At 35.3% G+C, this 15,085-nt stretch overlaps 1 pseudogene; it reads left to right on the top strand.

The window, feature by feature from the left end:
- The first annotated feature begins 1,927 nt into the window (after positions 1-1,927).
- LOC149568919 (uncharacterized) lies at positions 1,928-11,729 on the top strand (annotated as a pseudogene).
- The last annotated feature ends 3,356 nt before the right edge of the window (positions 11,730-15,085 follow it).

Consider the following 15,085-nt stretch of genomic DNA (forward strand, 5'->3'; position numbering starts at 1 on the left):
TGCCTACATTTATTTGTGTACCAAAAAAAAAAAATTTAATTTTCCGTAGTTATTATTAAATTTTGATACGGAAAGGAAAATTTTGTCAATAGAAAATAAATTTCTCCCTTGCCTTGAAAGAAAAAATCACCATCAATTAGAAAATTTTTATGCATATAAAATGTTGAATTCGCCAGTATTTTACATATTTTTCTCGGGAGGGGTTTCTTAAAGTTATCCCTGTAGCTAAATATATTTTGTTTAGAATTATCATATTTAACTATAATAATTATTGTATTTGCTATTATTTAATATTTTCATTTCACAATAATTAATTTATTAAGGTTTTTTAATTTTTAATTTTAATTTGAAGAAGTATTAACAATTATTTTAGTTATAATGTCAAATTATAATAAAATAAAATATTTTTTATTATGTATTTATTTTATAACAGAATACCGTAATACATAAATAATTAATATTTATATTTATATTTTATAATATTGTCATTTAACTATAATAATTATTGTATTTTCTATTATTTAATATTTTCATTTCACAATAATTAATTTATTGAATTTGTTTATTTTTTAATTTTAATTTGAAGAAGTATTAACAATTATTTTAGTTATAATGTCAAATTATAGTAAAATAAAATATTTTTTATTATGTATTTATTTTATAATAGAATACAATAATACCTAAATAATTAATAATAATATTTATATTTTATAATATTGTCCAAGAAGTTTCAGGCATTCCTGGACCCGTATCAGGTACCTAAAACTTGTTTGTGGATGACCTCCATCAAAAAAATATATACGCCTATTTTATTCAATAATAAAAATAAGGGATGAGGTTGGCATGTGTCCTGATTGATTTTGACAACATGGATGCCCCTCAGTCCTTGGCTCTAAGCTAAAGAGGTTTCAGGCATGAGTGGGCCCATATCGATTTCCTAAAAAGTCTATGTGGTGGCCTTCGCTGGTTGGTAGCTCATAGGCTTCGTACATCACTAGGCTGCCTCGCAGGTCTAAACCCTCCATCAAGAAAAAAAAATCATTTAAATGGATTTATTTTATTAGGGCACAATGAATTTCAATAAATTGATAAAAAGTGGGTTCCTAAAAAAATTAAAATTTCCCAAACTTGGACAACTATTAGACTTCACACTGTAACTGTTGGTCCCTCTCCCCTATGGTGAAGAAGATCAAATTATTTTCTTCATTAATCTTGGTCGCCAGATGCACTTTATCATAGGTTAGGATAGATGGGTGCCACTAAATATGTTATTGGAAATTTAAGAAGACTAAGATAGAAGGAGGAAGTTGATTCAAGGAAGGCTCGGCCCTTGGTGATGGAAAAAGAGAGGAGAAATGCTATTATAATTCATGTGAACCAAATCCACATGAATGATTATTAGAATTTCCACTTTTATTAGAAAACTACACATTGAAGCAATTTTTAATCATGAGGTAAGATTATGAAAAGAAAGATTGGACAAGAAGGTGGTGAGGGAAAGAATGTTGTCATGAGAAGTTGTGGGCATTAAAGATTCCTGTGTGTCTTACCAAAGAATGTCCTACAAAATACATTGTTGGAAATTTAAGAAGACTACAATAGAGGGAGTTTCAAGGAGTGCTTAATTATTATTAGAATCTCCAGATGAACTAGAAGAATACAAAATAAAGAAATTTTTAATTTTCAAATAAGATTATGAAAAGGAAGACTGAGCAAACTAGTGGGTAGGAAAACAATGTTATCATTACTGAGTGGTTCATGACTCTCTCTCCAAAGCCAGGGAAATATTTCTCTTTAAAACTTGTAGACATAGGAAGTAAACTGAAATTAGGTCTCTAGCATGAGAGGGAAGCTTGACCATGTTGCAGAAAAGTTGTTTTGAGAAAGGCACTCCTACTACTTAGCTTATGATAGATAGGGATCTCCAATGGAAGAAGGTCAGTTTCTATTCATAACTGAGGGTCCTGCTGATGTAAAACTACTCTTGACAGGTCCAAATGAGAAAGTCTATGGGAGAAACCTAGTCTATCTTCATTCTTAGATTCTCAAAAGGATCAAGAGTTTTGAAAGCATGCTTTCCAATAACAAGGAATTGCATATATATTTTTATAGAAATATTGGTAACTACTACTCATAACTTTGATCACTATTTGAAATGCATCGAAATCATGTATGGCGTGTATGTAGATTTTCCCAATATTATGGAATGACTAACTATTCTCTTAGTTTCTTCTCAAATTTATGCTAGTGATTGCATCGACAAATGTCTGCGGTACTTGGAAATAGTTAATTGGAGTGTTGAGGAAGAATTCCATATTTGGAGAGTACTCTCTTGTGAGAGATTGAGTTTGAGATTTTCACTAGATTTAACAACAAGGCTTCATAGGGAGGAGGACCACAATCACATAAGATTTGTGGAGAAGAGTATCCAAGAAATGGTATCTCTTATTAAAAGTGGGGACTTGAGTTTATCGGGAAACTAAGAAATAGTGGAGAAATATCTAAAGAAGGTGTTATAGAAAGATATATATAGAGATGTCCAAGAGGTATGTGGGCATGTGGTTTTTCAAGAGTTCAAAACATGTGTGGATTCTTGTGATTTCTCAACTCTAAAGCTGATTTTCAATCTTATTCAAAACTACAAAGGAGCAATGCTCAAAGGAGCACTCAAGGTATTTTGTGAAGATGCAAAATTTGTGAAGCATGTAATGTGAAGAAATTAAAATCACAAATTCTAAAAATTTTCTCGACACATGAAGGTTTCAAGTGATAATACTTACTCAAGACATGAAGGATTTGATTGGTAGGAAGGTGTCGAGTGAGCTTGACACAAGAAGAAGCCGACTGAACTCAACACGTGAAGGGCAACTCGGCACAAATGGATGTCAAGTGAGCTCAACGACAAGAAATGTCGAGTGAGATTTGTAACCACTACAAAGTGGTGCTCAACAAAAATGGATGCTAAGTGAGCTCAGGTTAAACTACAAAGTTTCAACCCAAACAAAGACCAAACAGAGTGACTAGATTATAACGTGAACTTTTCCACCATTAAAACCAAAGAGCCAAAGCTTGAAGCATTCAACAATAAACTTCTCAAATGCAATGAATAAGGAAGAGAAATGGATTTAAATATGCCTGCTTGCATGCTATTCACTTTGATTAAAAACTATTACAAAATTTGGGAGCATTTGGCTTCAACCAGAAAAACCCTAAAATAACCCTAAAACTTCAAACTGGTGAAACTTCAAACTTTAAACTTGCAGCTCTAATGGATGCATACAATGGTTCCTAGAGCAATCACTAATTCATAGGATGAATTTAACAAACAACAAACTTATAGAATGACCAGAGAAGAAACACGTGCAACTACAGACACAAAACACTTCCTTCTATCTCTGCAACTTGATCTATTGATCACTTCCTTTTCTTCTTCCTTCTCTACTCTACTCTACAACTTCTGATCTCTTCAACTTACTGTAACTAATCAAATGAAAATAGAACATTCCTTTTGTCTTACTAGCAAAACATTTTCTCTCTCATTTTCAAATTTGAAAACTCACCTACCGAGCTTTAATGTTTCTGATGTAGTCAGGGTGGTAGGTGGGCATTTGGCTCTAGGGGTAAATGACTATATGCATTTAATATTTCAACACTCCCCCTTTGTCCCAAGCCAAAAAAACAAGGATCACTATTGATCCAAATCAACTACACCAAGACACCCTCTTAGGTGTACAAAACTTTCAATGCCTAATGGCTTTGTGAAAATGCCTACTAGTTGCTACTCAGACTTGCAAAATTCCATTTTGATATCTCCATTCTCCACCAACTCTCTGATGAAGTGATATTTGATCTTTATGTGTTTACTTCTCCCATGGAAGACTGGATTCTTGGACAATGTAATTGATGAGATGTTGTCACAATAAATTGTGGCTCCATCCTCTTGTCTTTCATTTAAATCTATCAAGATCCTCCTTAACCAAATAGCTTGGCATGCTACTACATTTTTTGTTATGTATTCAGCCTTTGCTATAGATTGAGCAACAATAGGTTTCTTCTTGGATGCCCATGAGATTGCACCCAATCCCATACGAAACATGTATCTGGAAGTGCTCTTCCTATCATCTAGACTTCCAGCCCAATCACTATTTGTGTAACAAACCAACTTGAAATCATTTGCTATAGTATACAAAATTCCAAATCCCTTGGTACCATTCACATACCTTAGGATCCTCTTTCCCACTTGCCAATGGGAATCCTTTGGTGTTTCCATAAATTTGGAAATTAGACTTACGGCGTGCATTATGTCTAGCCGAGTTGCAATCAAATACATTAAACTTCCAACCATACTCTTGAATAGTGTTGGATTCACTCTTTTGATGCGATCTTCCTTGTTCAACTTCAAACCTACTACTATTGGTGTTGGGGTTGCCTTACTATTCTGCATTTTAAATCTCTCCAAGATCTGTGTTGCATATTTTTCTTGAGAGATGAAGATGTCATCATGTATTTTTTTTTACTTCTATGCCTAGAAAGTACTTCAAGAGACCTATGTCTATCATTTCAAACTCGTTTTTCATGCCCTCTTTAAACTCACCAATTAGGAAATTGTCATTTCCACTTAAAATTAGATCATCTACATACAAGACAACAATCATCACATTACCATTTGCTGCCTTGATGTAAAGTGTGGGCTCACCATTGCTTTTGCTAAATCCATTGCTCATCAAATATGAGTCAATCCTACTGTACTATGCTCGTGGAGCTTTCTTGAGCCCATATAAAGCTCTCTTTAATCTATACACCTTGTGTTCTTCACCTGCAACTTCATAACCAAGTGGCTGCTCCACATAAACTTCTTCCTTCAATACACCATTTAGGAAGGCTGACTTCACATCCATTTGATATACCTTCCATTTGTGTTGGATTGCAATTTCTATGATAGCATGCACAGTTTCCATTCTTGCAATTAGGGCATATGTCTCATCATAATCTCTACCATACTACTACTTGTACCCCTTGACCACTAAACTTGCCTTATGCCTATCTATTTTTCCTTCAACATTGCATTTGGTCTTGTATACCCATTTTGCTCCAATGACTTAATTCTTGGGAGGTAGTGTAGTTAACTCCCATGTCTCATTTCTTTCAATGGCATCTATTTCCTCATCCATAACATTACACCATTTCTCCTCATTCACAGCTTCCTCAAAATAAATTGGGTCACTTTGAAAAAATAATGCAAAATTTAAACTCTCATCATAATCATCTTCATACCTTTCATCTTGGTATATCTCCCTTAGACTCTTGGTCTTTCTTGACAATAGGGAGGCAAGAATGAGATCTGAATTTTTAGTATTACAACTACTACTTATTTGCATAGTAGCTCGAGGTTGTCTTGATGTGCTTGGAGTTGTTGCTCAACATGTTAAGGGTTGGTTTGCTTTTTGCATTTGTCTACAATCTATGTTTGCTACTCCATCTTTTTGTTGATCACCAATGTCATCTTCTTCCTCTTCAATAGTAGGCACTTTACCTAAAGTGCTTGAGCATTCATCTACCAAGCCATCCCATGATCGATTTTCAAGAAACTCCACATCTCTTGAAATTATGATCTTCTTGTCAATTGGATCATTTGATTCTAAGTTGTACCATGTGAAGATGCACTTCACATCATTGTCATCCAGCTTTTTCCTTTTTTCCTTAGGCAGATGTGCATATGCTACACATTCGAATAGTCTCAAGTGCTCAACTATCCATCTACCCTTTGACCAAGCCTCAAGAGGAATCTTATCACAAACTGATTTTGTAGGACACCTGTTGATCAAATATACTGTTGTTGCTATAGCCTCTCCCCAATATTCAATTGGGAGTCCTTTTGCTTTCATCATGCTTCTAGCCATTTCAACAATGGTCCTATTTTTCCTCTCAGCCACTCCATTTTGCTATGGAGTATAACTGGCTGTAAGCTCTTTTCTTATGCCATTTTTCCTTAAAAAATTTACAAACATATTCGAGGTATACTCCCCTCCTCTATTTGATTTAAGGACCTTAATATAGTGTCCACATTCTTTTTCAATCAAGGCTTTAAATTCAATGAATTTGTCAAATGCTTCAGATTTATTCTTTAAGAAATACACCCATGTCCTACAACTGAGATCATCTATGAATGTCATAAAATAAGTACTCCCCCCAATAGAAGTAGTTTGTATAAGGCCTACCGAATCAAAATGCACCAATTCTAATGGTGCTCTAGCCCTTCTAGAATTTTCAAAATTAAAGGGAAGCCTATGTTGCTTACCCAATATGCAAGCCTAACACTTTTCATATGAATTTACAATGCATGGCAAACCATCTACCATTCGTTTCTTGGATAACAAATTTAAACCAGCAAAGCCAAGATGTCCATATCTAAGATGCCAAAGCTTGGAGGGGTCTTTAATCATGCTCCTAAGAGCTGATTTCTAGTGTACTGTTGTACATGCATGCTTGGGAGGTGCAAAACTAGCTTGAGAAGAGAAACATGTCTCTATCCTCAATGGGAACATCTAGTTCTTTTTCATTTGCTATGATGTCCCCAGAGTGGGCCCCTAATGGAAGGTGATGTAGGTCTGTCCGTGCGGTTTGTCGCTACCACGTGTCCGGGGTCCTCGGTAGCGAGGCTATCCTGGGGTTGCCCCCTTAACGCGGGGAGGTGCCATTTACTAACAGTCCAGGCTTTTGGTACAACGGTTACTAACTTGGTATCAGAGCCGGAGGTCTCGAGGTCGAGACCCGCGAAGCATGGTGGGCTGTGATGTCCCCAGAGTGGGCCCCTAATGGAAGGTGACGTAGGTCTGTCCGTGCGGTTTGTCGCTACCACGTGTACGGGGTCCTCAATAGCGAGGCTATACTGGGGTTGCCCCCTTAACGCGGGGAGGTGCCGTTTACTAACAGTCCGGGCTTTTGGTACAACGGTTACTAACTTGGTATCAGAGCCGAAGGTCTCAAGGTCGAGACCCGCGGAGTGTGGTGGGCTGTGATGTCCCCAGAGTGGGCCCCTAACGGAAGGTGACGTAGGTCTGTCCGTGCGGTTTGTCGCTACCACGTGTCCGGGGTCCTCGGTAGCGAGGCTATCCTGGGGTTGCCCCCTTAACGTGGGGAGGTGTCGTTTACTAACAATCCAAGCTTTTGGTACAACGGTTACTAACTATAAGTCCTGCCATCTTGTGGAGGTCTTATAGGGAATTTGGAACAGCTGGATAGGAGGGAAAGTGTTTGACGAAATGTCAAAACACTAAAATCAGAGCATGCGACAAAGGCCTTATAATTTCCGCAATACCAAAGCAAGACAAGATAGGATTTCTATTACTCCCATCCTTCTCATGAATGACACACTTGTCATTTTCCATTAGCACTTTGTATCTATTTTGAATGACTTGTCCAACACTTATCAAGTTGTGCTTCATACCAGGGGAAAAATACACATTTTGTATCTCCTTCTTCTCAGCTTGCTTGGTGCAGACTATAATAGATCCTTTGCCCACTATGGGAATAGTTCCATTATTTCCTATTTTAATTTCAGACTTAAAATTCTTATCAATGAAAGAAAATAAACTAGCATTACCACTCATGTGGTTGCTACATCCGCTATTCAGGTACCATACCTTGGGGCTTCCTTCTTCACCAATGTTACACATGATGAAGGCTGTGGGATTGTTTGGATTTCCCATGTTCACATTGGCCACATTAGCATTTTTCTTTGACTGAACACCCTTTTTATTCCAGCATTCACTTACATAATGCCCATACTTATGATAGTAGTAGCATTCAACATTACTCTTGTTGGAGTTGTAATTCTTCTTACCTCCTCTAGAGCTATTTTGAGAGGTGCTTGCTCCCTCTTGGTTGTCTACTCTTCTTGAGCTTTCTACACCAGCATTACTTTGACCATTCCTTCCATTACCTCTATTTCTTGAGCCTCTACTAGATCCATTTCTTCCCCTCCCCCTACCTCTTGAATTCTCTTGAGCCTTGAAGGACTACTCTTGGGAAGTAGTAGCTGACCTCTTCATTCGGTGCTCATGGGTTTGAAGATTTCCCATCAACTCATCTATGGTCAATGTGGTGAGATCATTAGCCTCCTCTATGGTCATGAAAAGATTGTCATATTTCTAAGGTAAACTCCTCAATATTTTCTCTACTATTCTCTGCTAATCATATTCTTCTCCATTTAACTTGAGTTGGTTTAGCAAAGTGGAGACTCGTGAGCTAAACTCTGCAATAGGTTCATTATCCCTCATATGAAGGTTCTCAAACTCTCTTCTGATCATCTGTAGCTTCACTACTCTGATCTTATTAGTTCCCTTGAAGTTTGTCTCAAGGATATCCCATGCTTCCTTTGCATAATTTTCTACTACAATCTTGGAAAAAATTGTGCTCGGTAGATGTGAATGTCGAGTGAGTTTGGCTTAAACTGCAAAGTTTCAACCCAAAAAAAGACCAGATCGAGTGACTATATTATAACATGAACTTTTCCACCTTTAAAACCAAAGAGCCAAAGCTTGAAGCATTCAACAATAAACTTCTCAAATGCAATGAATAAGGAAGAGAAATGGATTTAAGTATGCCTGCTTTCCTTCTATTCACTTTGATTAAAAACTATTACAAAATCTGGGAGCATTCGACTTCAACTAGAAAAACCCTAAAATAACCCTAAAACTTCAAACTGGTAAAACTTCAAACTTTAAACTTGCAGCTCTAATGGATGCATCCAATGGTGCCTGGAGCAATCACTACGTCACATGATGAATTCAACAAACAACAAACTTATAGAATGACTAGAGAAGAAACACATGCAACTATAGGCATGAAACACTTCCTTCTGTCTCTGTAACTTGATCTACTAATCACTTCCTTTTCTTCTTCCCTCTCTGCTCTGCTCTACAACTTATGATCTCTTCAACTTACTCTAACTGGTCAAATGAAAATAAAACATTCTTTTTGTCTTACTGGTAAAACATTTTCCCTCTCATTTTTAGATTTGAAAACTCACCTACTGAGCCTTAATGTTTCTCACACATTCAGGGTGCTAGGTGGGAATTTGGCTCCAGGGGCAAACAACTATATGCATTTAATATTTAACCATGTAAAGGATAATTATCACTCGGATAGGATTGCCCCACCTATGTTCGAGATTGTAGTGTGGTTTCTAAAGGCGATAGGAGATGGGAAGATATTGGTTTCAAGAGCTTCTCATGTCTCTTTACTCTTAACTTGTCTTCCCATCATGGGAAAATTGGGATTCCATAACTCATCTGGAGATAAATTTGAGGAGCTTGATAATGTGGTGCTTAAGGTGGTTGAGAGCCTCCTTCCAGTGGAACATAAATGTATTTTCCTTTTGTAGACACATGTTTACATTTTGAATAAGATTGATATCACTACACCACTAACCTTGGCTAGACGTCTACAACATGGCCATTTCAAACCTCCAACAAAGTAGTGGTGTGTTGTTTTCTATTAAGCTTTGAATAATCTTTCAATTTTTTACAAAAAAATTTTCCTTTCTAGAAATTTGGACTAGAGTTCAAAATCTATCATGGGGTATTGTGAGAAATAAAATATCACAGCCCTAAAAAAATTTCTCAGTAACAACTAATGCCAAGTGACAGTTTTGCTCAGCACCAATGGATGTCGACTGATAGGAGGGTGTCGAGTAAGTTTGACATAAGAGGAAACCGAGTGAACTTGGCACACAAAGGGCAACTTAGCACAAGGATATGCTAAGTGAGCTCAGTAGTAAGAAATGCTAAGTGAGCTTGGTAGCCACTACAAAGTGGTGCTCAGCACAAGAGGATGCCAAGTGAGCTAGGTAATAACTGTAGAGAGAACTTGGTGAAAGCAAACTAAAAAGACTTGGTAAAGACCAAACTTACTGGACTATAAACTGGACTTACAACCTAGATTTTTCCACCACTAAAACCAAAGAGCTGAAGTATGAAGTTTTCAAATATTAACTTATCAAATACAAAATATTATGCAATGAAGAATAGAAGAATAACAATAGATTTTAGTATTCTTACTTGCTTTCTTGCTTTCTATTCAAATATGATAAAAATATTACACAAATCTAGGAGCATTCAACTTCAACTAGAAAACCCTAAAATCTTCAAACTGATAAAACCTAAAAACTTTAAACTTGCAGCTCTAATGACTACATACAACAATGCCTGGAACAATCACTGCTTCACAGAACAAATCCAATAAACAACAAACTTACAAAATGACAAGAGGAAATATGTGCCACTGCAGACACAAAACTAACTTCCTTCTATCTTCTAAACTATGATGACTTGATCTGTTGATCAATCTCTTTCTTTGCTTTGTGCTCTTGCACTTCTCTACTCCGCTCTTCTCCAACTCTCTGATCTCCACGAATGAATCTAATACATTCCTTTTTTGTTTCTCTTCAAAAAAATTTCTCCCTCTTTTCAAATTTGAACTCACCTACTATGCATTAATTTTTCTGACTATTTTACTAGCTATCAGGGTGGTAGGTGGGTATTTTTCTCTAGGGGCAAACCTATTGCATTCAATTTTTTAACACTCCACCTTTCTCCTGAGCCAAACCAACAAGGATCACTCTTGATCCAAATCAACTACACCAAGACTCTCTCTTAAGTGTACAAAAGTTACAATGCCTAATGGCTTTGTGAAAATGTTCGCTAGCTGTTGCTCAAACTTGCAAAATTCTATTTTGATAGCTTCGTTCTCCACCAACTCTCTGATGAGATGATATCTAATCTCAATATGCTTTCTTCTCTCATGGAAAACTGGATTCTTAGACAATCCAATTGAGGAGATGTTGTCACAAAATATTGTGGTTCTATCCTCTTTCCTTTCATTTAAATCTGTCAAGATCCTTCTTGACATGCTACTGCATTTGCTACTATGTATTCAGCCTCTGCTGTAGATTGAGTAACAATAGGTTTCTTTTTGGATGCCCATGAAATTGCACTCGATCCCATATGGAACATGTATCTGAAAGTGCTCTTCCTATCATCTAAACTTCTAGCCTAATCACTATCTATGTAACCAACCAACTTCAAATTATTTACTACAATATACAAAATCTCAAATCCCTTGGTACCATTCACATATTGTAGGATCCTCTTTCCGACTTTCCAATGGGAATCCTTTGGTGTTTCCATAAATCTGGAAATCAAACTTACTGCATGTATTATGTTTGGCTAAGTTGTAGTCAAATACATCAAACTTCCAACCATACTCTTGTATAGTGTTGGATTCACAATTTGTTGCAATCTTCCTTGCTCAACTTTAGACCTACTAGTATTGGTGTTGGGGTTGCCTTACTATTTTGCATTTTGAATCTCTCCAAGATCTGCCTTGCATATTTTTCTTGAGAGATGAAGATGTCATCATGCATTTGTTTTACTTCTATGCCTAGAAAGTACTTCAAGAGACCTAGGCCTGTCATTTAAAATTCATTCTTCATAGCCTCTTTGAACTCACCAATTAGGAAAATGTCATTTCTAGTGAAGACTAAGTCATCAACATAAAAGACAACAATCAACACATTACCATTTACTGCCTTGATGTAAAGTGTGGGTTAATAATTGCAGAAAGAACTTGGTGAAAGAAAACTAAAAGGACTTGGTAAAGACCAAACTGAGTGGGCTGTAAACCAGACTTACAACTTAGATTTTTCCACCATTAAAACCAAAAAGTGAAAGTATGAAGCTTTCAAATATGAACTTATCAAATGCAAAATATTATGCAATGAAGAATAGAAGAAGAAAAATAGATTTTAATATGCCTTCCTACTTTCTTTCTTTCTATTCAAATATGATAAAACTAATAGAAAAATCTGGGAGCATACAGCTTCAACTAGAAAACCCTAAAATCTTCAAACTATAAAACCTAAAAAACTTAAACTTGCAGCTCTAATGGTTGCATACAACAATGCCTAGAGCAATCACTACTTCATACGACAAATCTAATAAACAACAAACTTATAGAATGATAAGAGGAAACATGTGCAACTATAGACACGAAACTAACTTCCTTCTATCTTTTGAACTATGATGACTTGATCTGTTGATCGATCTCTTTCTTTTCTCTATGCTCTTGCACTTCTCTGCTCTACTTTTCTACAACTCTCTGATCTCTATGAATGAATTTGATACATTTCTTTTTTGTTTCTCTTCAAAATGTTTTCCCCCTCTTTTAAAATTTGAACTCACCTATAATGCATTAATTTTTCTAACCATTTTGTTGGTTGTTAGGGTGGTAGGTGGGCGTTTGGCTCCAGGGGAAAACCTACCACATTCAATATTTCAACAAGTATTTAGTTAAGAAAAAAAATTCTTTTTTAGGCCTCTTTAAATTGAAAATGTTTTTCTTTTCTTCTTTCTTTCCATTTTGATAGACCAAAATTTGGATCACCACAAGATGTCTTAGAATGGAATTGTTAGTTCTTGTATTCAGCTATCTAGGGTTTCTCAGAGAATGAAATAAAAGAAAAGATTTTTTGCGAAAAAATTAGAGATTTTGAGATAATGAAACAAGAGAAGCCCTTCGTGCATCATATTTTCCTCTGCCTTTATTTTCTTCGATAACATACTTATCTCTATTCTTTTGCACCCTATGACCAGCAATAAAATGAATGTTAGCTCTCTATGCATCTAAGCATTTCAATAAAATATTTAGAGTAGTAAATTTCACTTTAACAAAATATCAGAGTCATTGCAGCAACATCCCCTCTATAGAATTCAAACTATGATTGAGCTATGTTATTAGGTACATTATTTCTACATCCAGCATTCACTTTTAAGAAATTCATTTTTTCTCCTATGATCCTTCAAGAAGATGACTTTGAGAATATGTATTGTTTGATCAAATACTTAGAGAAGCTCATAGTTAAAATTGAAGATGGTTGCTAAATTTCCTCACCTTTCTATTGCAGGAAACTGTCAAAAAATACTCTTACTGTGAGTTCATTAGTTTATTTTTTATTTTTTAGATAGAAAATTTAAGAAATGTCATTGTGAGTAGCTTTAATTCAACATTTTTTGTTGATTCTAAAAATCATTTTCTAATAAGATTTCTTTCTATTAAATTCTTGTTCAAGAGAATTGGTGGATTGATTTTTTTCTTCATTTTGAGATTGAATCTTAGGGTTCAAAGTTCCCATGCCTACTAGTTCTAATTGGATTGCTCAAGTTTGTGTTTGGATATACAAATATTCAACATATGATAAAATCTTGTTGCAAATTGAAGGTCAATAGGAGGCTAAATCAGCCTCATCTTATGAATGGTAAATAGAAAATAGTCACAAGTGTGCACAATTGGTAACATGTTTCTCCCTACCCACATGAGCAAAAATAGAAAAACATATTGTTATTTATAATGACATAATTATGAGAATAACCTTTTCAATAAAATTGTTTCCCCTTTAGCAATTTGTGCTAGCATCTAGTTTTATTTGGATTTTAACTATGATATATGTTCATCTTCCATTTTATTTTCACTTTCTCTTTTTGTTCTTTTAGCTTTGCATTTAATTTTTATGAGATAAATTTTTTTTTGATATCTTATGTTTATGGAGAATAATCTCTTACTGAACATTGAACAAATAGTTGTCACAACAAAAATAGTATTTTTTTTTTTCATGGAAAATTTTTATCTATAAATTTGTTATATTTACAACTTTATCTATTAAGACTTCAGAGTTAAGGATTATTAAGTCCACCAAGTTTATTTGGGGAATGTTCCTTACCTAATTTTTTACAATGTTTAATCTTATACTCAATTATACATGATTTCTAGTGGAATCCTTGAGAGTATTTTAATTTACTACCTAAAGCCTACACCCTAGAAGAATAATCTCAAGGTATGACCATGCTATTCAAGAGTCAATATGAAATAATTTATTTTCAAAATTAGAGTCTCACAAACAACAATATCCCAATTTCTAACATGATCATGTGAAAGGACAAGCATCCCCTATGTATAATTTCTAATCTACTAACATTAATTTTAAATGATTTATTGGTGTTGTCATCTCATTGATCCTAGGTTTCCTCCTTGTGTTATTATAGAAGGAGGACCGTAGGCACCAAAGAATGCATGACTTTAATTTCAAAGTGTGGGAGTCTCTTAAAAAAAATTATCAAAGATTTGTAGTTCTATTTCATTTTTTTGTTCACCTTTCCATTAGTGGTGTACTAGTCATAGAAACCCAATTTGTTGGCCTCCTCCACAATACCATGTCCTACAATCAAATATTTACCTTTTGTTTTCTTGGGAGTGAGTGTGGGATGTAGTTTTCATAGGTGAAACTTGCTTTCTATCTTCTTCATGTTCTTCTAGGGTCTCATTTAGGTCATCCATTTTAAAGTTCACAGAAACGTGGGTGGACATTTTATCATTCTAGTTGTTCAACTGTAACCTAGCATTTCTTTCAGTCTCAGTAGTTTCATTCTCCATCTCATAATTTCCTTTGATAGCTTCCTTTATACTATATTGACTGGAGTTCCATTTTTTGTCTCTTAACAAGGGAGACTTATTCAGAGGTGTGTAAATATTGGGGTATTTTCAAACCTTTATTTTTCCCATGTAAGTCCACTATGCTACACATGGGAAGGGACAGTGAGGAGAGAGTATCTTGGACCATAATAGCCCTATGAGGAGACAAAGACAAGTAAAATTTGTAAAGTCTAAACATGAAACCCTTGTGCAAAATAGTCACCTTCTTACCCAACCTCTTGCATTCACTAACATCCTTCATAGTAGACTCAAGAAAATGGAGAAGGTAGAAGTCACAATGCTAAAAATGGTTAAGGAAAGGAAAACTATAGTAATAATACACACCATAATGACCTTCAAGAGTGAAATATTTTATGATAATAGATTAAACTTGATCCCAAGGCTTCAGAAGCTCTGTTCAATCCTTCCCACAGCTTCATAAGTCCTTCATCCCTATTGATGAATCTATTTAAGGCTATTGTCATCTATGGCACATGTGTTTTCTTCCACTTATGCCCTTCCACATGAAGCCCAATAGCTTGGGCCATTACATCTTCAT

Source organism: Cupressus sempervirens, chromosome 3, assembly GCF_028749045.1.
Source record: "Cupressus sempervirens isolate cs-2001-9-10 chromosome 3, ASM2874904v1, whole genome shotgun sequence".
In the NCBI taxonomy this organism is placed as follows: domain Eukaryota; kingdom Viridiplantae; phylum Streptophyta; class Pinopsida; order Cupressales; family Cupressaceae; genus Cupressus; species Cupressus sempervirens.